This window comes from Triturus cristatus, chromosome 6 (assembly GCF_964204655.1).
Source record: "Triturus cristatus chromosome 6, aTriCri1.1, whole genome shotgun sequence".
NCBI lineage: Eukaryota > Metazoa > Chordata > Amphibia > Caudata > Salamandridae > Triturus > Triturus cristatus.
Window position 1 is genome coordinate 1,914,684,854 of NC_140589.1, and position 6,904 is coordinate 1,914,691,757.

The following is a 6,904-nucleotide window of genomic DNA, read 5'->3' on the forward strand; positions in this document are numbered from 1 at the left end:
AAGTTCACGTACTCCACCCAGGTGGTACCGGGTATCTTTTTGCAGTCTCTAAACCGTTGCCGGTACATTTCAGGGGTGAGCCCATATCTGGCTACTAGAGCCTCTTTCATGTGACTGTAGGAGTTCATCACGGTGGAGGGCAGGTCCAGCAGGGTATCTCTCCCCTCGCTCAGGAACCGGCCCCACAGCCCAGCCCCCCAGTCCTTCTGCGGGACTCGGTGGGAGGTCATGGCGACTTCGTAGGCCTTGAACCATTGCTGAATATCGTCGTTCTTATAGTATTCTTTCACCACATCTTTGGGGATGTGGACCTTTGGTTCCACGGTGGAGGAGATGGGTTGGGTTTCCGAGGGTCGGGCCTCCGCCTTCTTAGCCTTGAGCTCGATTTCTTTTAGGCTACGTTCGTGCTCTAGTTGGAGTTTTTTCTCGTCGTGTTCTCTCTGTCGTTTCTTTTCCTCTAGTTCTCCTTGTAGGCGTAACTGTTCCACCACCAGTTTTTTCTCAGCCAGCTTTAGCTCTCCTTCGATTTTTAATTTTGCTAGTTCTAGTTCGTGGTTGCGATCTCTTTCTCGGTCCGCTAGTTCCTCTGGGGATAGGCCCCTCTCGGGGGCGCCGTTCCTCCCCGGGTTGCTTCGTGGTTCGTTGGGAGGTTCTCCTTCTGTTTGTGTCCGGGGAGTTTCTGCCTCGACCCAGGTTTTTAATGCCCCCTGGAAGTCCTCTTTCGTGCTTAGTCCGGTGGTAGCGATTCCAAAGTCTTTGCAAAATTGTTTCAGTTCTCGGTGTGTATAAGATTCTAACTGGTCTTTTTGGAATGCCGTGCTCGGGTTGGTGCCTGCGGCACCTAGGGAAGTTTCTCCTTCCATCCTTCTTGGTAATGCGTATGTCGTCTACTGCACGATCTCTAGGTGTTGGCTCGGATCCCGTCGCCTGCCACCAAATGTTGGAAGGCGTTCCCCGGGGAGGCTGCGGAATGTGTTCCTGACCACCCTGAGGCCCACCTTTCCCAGAGTTAGGCCGAGCAAGAGCAGGGAGGCCCTTCCTGGAAGGGTCTCGCACCTAGGATCGCACACGCTACGCTTCTCTCTTCTGCGGATAGAGGGACACCACACAGTAATTCGTTGTAAGACAATAGACTTTTATCGGTAGTTGTCAGGGATCTTTATGATCCGGAAGGCAGGTGCAGAATTGATGCCACAAGCGGCAGCGATCTCGTGATGAGGGAAAAGGGGTAGCGGGACAGTCTTTGAATCAGTGTCTCTGCGAGGTATCCGGCGCACAGCTCTCAATCCTCGAGCTGAGGGGATGTTGCTTCTCTCGGCAATCTCTGCCGTTTCTCTTGGAGGAGCGGGCCGCGAGTCACTCAGCAGGCACCGGAGGTTCGCAGTTCGGGGAGCCGCGACGGCGTCAGCAGGGCTCAGATGGTTCAGAGTTCGGGGAGCCGCGACAGCGTCAGCAGGGCTCAGATGGTTCAGAGTTCGGGGAGCTGCGACAGCATCAGCAGGGCTCAGATGGTTCAGAGTTCGGGGAGCCGCGACAGCGTCAGCAGGGCTCAGATGGTTCAGAGTTCGGGGAGCCGCGACAGCGTCAGCAGGGCTCAGATGGTTCAGAGTTCGGGGAGCCGCGACAGCGTCAGCAGGGCTCAGATGGTTCAGAGTTCGGGTAGCGTTCTTCTGTTCGGGGAGCGATCGAGCCGCGACCAAGTCCGCAGGCTCTCGTCAGTCCAGGTCTTCTCTGCCTCTCCTCCCTTCAGCACCCCTTGTTATACTCCCCCTCCTCTTTGAAGTCCGGAGTCCTCGCGGAGAGGGGTCTGGTGCCTGGGGGGCGGTGTGTCGGGGTTTCCTGTCGCTCGGCCCCTTGATCTGTTCAGGTGGGTCTGGGAGGGACTCCAGACACCCAGCAGGCGAGGCGCCCGCTCACCGGGGGCCTAGTGGTCGATCGAAACCTCCCTCGGGGGAGAGACCAGAGGTGTGACAGGGTCGGCGCCTCTCGGTCTGGTTTGGGGGGGGGGTTTCGTTCTCCCTCGGCCGGGCATGTGCGTTGGGGATCTGGTCGGCCCTCGGGATGTTGGTCCACGGAAGCCGGGAGGCCGTGCCCACGAGGTTCGGTGTGGTTGTAGTGTAACTTGCTGGTCGGGAGGGCCCACGCCACGAGGCCGGTCTCACAATGACGTTGCTGGTTAACATCGGCAGATCCCATGTATCAACATAATTTCCCTAGGCAGATGACACCCAACTCATCTTCTCACTCACCGACGATCCCACCAGAAACTTTCACAGATGCGACAAACGTCACCAACTGGATGAAGAACAAATGCATGCAGCTGAACACAAACAAGATGGAAGTACTGATCTTTGGCAACAGCAGCAGCAACATTTGGAACTACTCCTGGTGGTCATCAGACCTAGGACCTGCACGCACTCCCTCCTACCATGCCAGAATCCTTGGAATCATCATTGACATCAAGCTCACCATGGAATCGCAGATCAGCGCCATAACCTCTGCGTGCTTCCTCACTCTTCGCATGTTATGTAAGATCATCAAGTGGCTACCCCTACACATGAGACCCACTGTGACACAAGACCTCATCACCAGCCGACTGGACTATGGAGATGCCCTCAATGTAGGAATCACTGCACTCCTTCTACAGAGACTACAGACAATACAGAATACTGCAGCCAGACTCATCCTCGGCCTACCCTGAAGAACGCACATCTCGCCCCACCCAGGAAACTCCACTGGCTCCCCGTACAGAAGAGATGCCAATTCAAGCTGCTGACCCACGCGCACAAGTTTCTACACAAACAAGGACCCGCCAACATTAACCACGCCTAAACTTTTACCAATCATCGAGAAGACTACGCTATGCCTCACTTTCACTTGCCCACACTCCCAGCATTTACTGAAGCAGAAGTGGAGGATGCTCCTACTCCCACATTGCAGCAGAGAACTGGAACAGCCTCCGCCAGCACCTCACTACGGAATTCCAAATGGCCCCTAAGACCTGGCTGTTCGAATAGGCATCTGGGGCCTGCAAGTGCCTGGATACAGGTGATTAGTCGCGCTTTATAAATCCTCATTGATTGATTGAATACTGCTGCCCAGTCTGATTGTCCAAGGGCCTCCTTCATTGTTTCCATGTCAACTCGCCAAATGGCCTCCTTCATTGTCCTCATATTCACTCAACCAATGTCTCCAGTCTGCCTGCCCAATGCCTCCACCACTGTATCCCTGTCTGCACAGCCAAGGGCCTATTCCGTTCTCTCTCTGTCCGTTCATCTAAGGACCCCCTCCACCGTGTCCCAGTACACACACCCAAGTGCCTCCACCCCTGTCTCTCTGTCTGCTCACCCAAGGGCCTCTTCGCCCGTGTCCCAGTCTGCTCACCCAAGGGCCTCCTTCATTGTCTCCCTGTCTGCTCGCCCAAGGTCCTCCTTCATAGTCTCCCTGTCTGCTCGCCCAAGGGCCTCCTCCAATGTCTCCCTGTCTGCTCAGCCAAGGGCCTCCGCCACTGTCTCCTTGTCTGCTCGCTCAAGGGCCTCCTTCAATATCTCCCTGTCTGCTCAGCCAAGGACCTCCTCCACTGTATCTCTGTCTGCTTTGCCAAGGGCCTCTTCCACTGTTCTCCCTTTCTGCTCATCCAAGGGCCTCTACCACTGCCTCTGTCCGCTCATCCAAGGGATTTTTCCACTGTCTCACTGTCTTCTTCCATAAGGGCCTCTGCTACTGTTTTCCTGCCCACGTACCCTAGTGCCTCCTCCACTGTGTACTTGACCGTTCACCCAAGTGCCTCCTACATTGTGTCTCTGGCATCTTGCCTAAGGACCTCAACCACTATCTCCTTGTCCACTTGCTCATGGGCCTCCGCCACTGTTGATCTATCCACACACCCAAGGGCCTGCTCCACTCTCTCTCTGTCCATTCAACCAAGGGCCTCTGCCACTGTCTCCCTGACCTCTCACCTAAGGGACTCAACCACTGTCTTCTTGCTCACTCGCCCATGGTCCCCTCCACTGTGCCTCTGACCGCTTGCCTAAGGGGCTCCTCTACTATCTTCAGGACCTCTCTCCCAAGGGTCTCCACCACTGTGTCCCTGCCTGCTCACCCAAGGGCTTCCTTCATTGTCTCTCTGTCCTCAGGTTGTGGAGGGAACATGGCTGTCTACACCCTAAAACTCCATTATGGCATAACCCAGCATTGATTATTGACAACTCCTCCTTCACTTTGCAGGACTGGGATTAGGAAGGCCTCCTACGCTGGACCATGTTCTCAAAGGCGACACCATCCAACTGTTCAATGATATCATGTCTGAATTCCATCTGCATCATAACTAGGCCTGGGCGATAAATTCTGTTCAGCTCGCGGAATTTGTGGAATGTGGGTAATTTTGTGTTCTGCGGAGAACGCGAAATTGCCAAAAAATCCGCGGTCTGCGGCTTCGCTGATTTTTTTGGTTGTTCGCGCTTTCAAAATGCGTATTTGCGAGATATTTCTTCCCGAGCACGCAAATAGTATTTGCGAACAGGCGCAACAAGCAACTCCGCGTTTTCGCTGAACTTTTTCGTGCTCGCGGAGATTTTTTACCGTTTCGCAGACCTTTGCGTAGCGCACCTACACAAATTCCGCCAACCCCTAACAACCAACTTTGGAAGTATCAACAACTGGGGCATTGCCTCCATTCCTAACTGGAACCGCAGTCATGGACCCTCATCCTGCCATGACTAGTTAGTAAAAGGGGGACATTATAAGTATGTCTGTATGTCCTCTTGATTACAAAGCTCTTCTCTACACCAACAATGGAAAGATCACTCCGGTTACAGTGGCATGATCAGCTCCAGCTTTCATGTTCTGATGAAGATTGATCTCGCTTGCTTCACTGTGCATGTCAAGTTCAGTTTAAAAACAAATCCTACACAATTGCCACTGAACGGCACACAAGCTTCACTGGACCTGTATGTCCACTACTAACAAGTGCTGCGCCTGGCAGATGCCTGACAGCGATATATATTACATATCTTATGGTCTTAAACTCTTGTCCCCACATCCAGCCATGCGGGTCACATGTTTGTGCATCATCAAAACCACAAGTGGACTTTAATTCCATCCTTCACAAGCACTTGTGATTCTACACAATATGGGCACTATCCCTTGGTTGACCAACCACAAGAAGCATAGGATGGACTCAGCCCTGGCAACAGTGAAAATCTGCCTCCTTCGTCGATGGAAAACGTCACTCCTCTTGTACACACGTCCCTGGATGGATGCCATGGCCACAATGGCAGCTCATGAACAGCTGATGTATAGAATAAGTGATCAAGTCCGAACGTTCACTGAGATCTGAGTGTGATCCTCACCTGCTACCCTTGTGGCTACTTCTTGCAGGACGCTACACCGTACTGACGTGCCCAGCCCGATACTTAACGATCATCTTCTAGGTAAGATCCATCCCATGAGTGAACAGTATTATTATTATTCGTTATATTGACACCCGTTTACCCTGTTTGGGCCAGGATGATACGACTAATTCCTTCCTGTGTTCTAGATACCTCTTTAGTTCCTCTGATGATTATATACTGCTCAGCTCCCCTTCCTATTTCTTTTGGATGTGATGTGCCCGTACTTGATAGTTGTTGGACCACTGATCTATCTTTCTATTGATTCTCTACATGTTATCCAGATGTGGGTGCCCCTTGATAGGGGTTTTCATTGTACTTCATGATACATTTGATTATACACCTCTATAGTCAACCATAACAAAAATAATAAACATATTCAAACCCAGACGACTGACTTTTGGAGTCTCTTCATTGGTCTGCGGCTTGGGGACTGCTCCTCCTCGAACCCGGAACCACAATCCACTCCTTGCTAGACAAAGGATCAGCAGATGGAGTCAAACCTTTGATGCAGTCTCTCTTTGTGAGGTCCACAGTCAGCAGGGCAGTCCTTCTTCAGTCCTCTTCTCCAGTGCAGATGAGATCTGGTATTTGGGTAAAGGGCGCCACATTTATTCCCAGAAAGTGCCCTCAGGGGATGCAGTGGTCACTAGCAAATGGGCTACCTGCTTCCCTCCCACCTGATTACAATGTCCTGTGAAGTGTGACGTCTAGCTACCCAGAATGCTGTGTTCTGCTCACGATGGCAGAACCCTTATCTTGGCTTCTGGGGCTGGGTAACTCACACCATAGGTGTGGCAACCTGAGGGCTACAAGCCCACGGAAAAAAACGGTTTAAACACTATTTCCTCTATGCCACTGCATTCAAGTTAGCCTGGCTGATGAGGGGTGATACCCCGAAACCGGTCACAGGATGCTTGTATTCTGGTCCAGGCAGGACCTGGCCTGGCAGTTCAGGCAGGACTATTCCCATGGGGAGCAGGTTCAAGTCTACTTTGCATATGGTTAAGCCCAAACTGGGGTGGCGAAGTGAGCAACAAAACGATAGATTTAACCCAAATCTGTGACTGTGGTGAATGTTTGACAATGTTCAGCATTCCATCCATCATCTTTTTGTGTTGCTTATTCCAGATCACAACAGCCAGAGAGGCAGGAGTATCGCAGTCATCTTTTTCAGCCTTCCTACCCTCTGTCTTGGGTGCCATCATCCATTTCAAACCCCTGTACCTTCTCTTCTCAATGACACAACAGCAGCTGGACAACAACCAAGGTTTCTATGCCATTGCTGTATTCCCACAGGTGCTGGGTGCCATGCATTGCACACATGTGCAACTAATCCCCCTTGCAGCAGCATCACATCTGTATAGGAAACGGAAGCACACATACTCTATCAACCCCCATATCATCGTGGACCATCAGAGGATGTTTATAAATCTGCGGTCAAAATACCCATGGAGTGCGCATGACGCCTACATTTTCAGGCACTCCATCATCAAAGACCACTTCCAGAATTG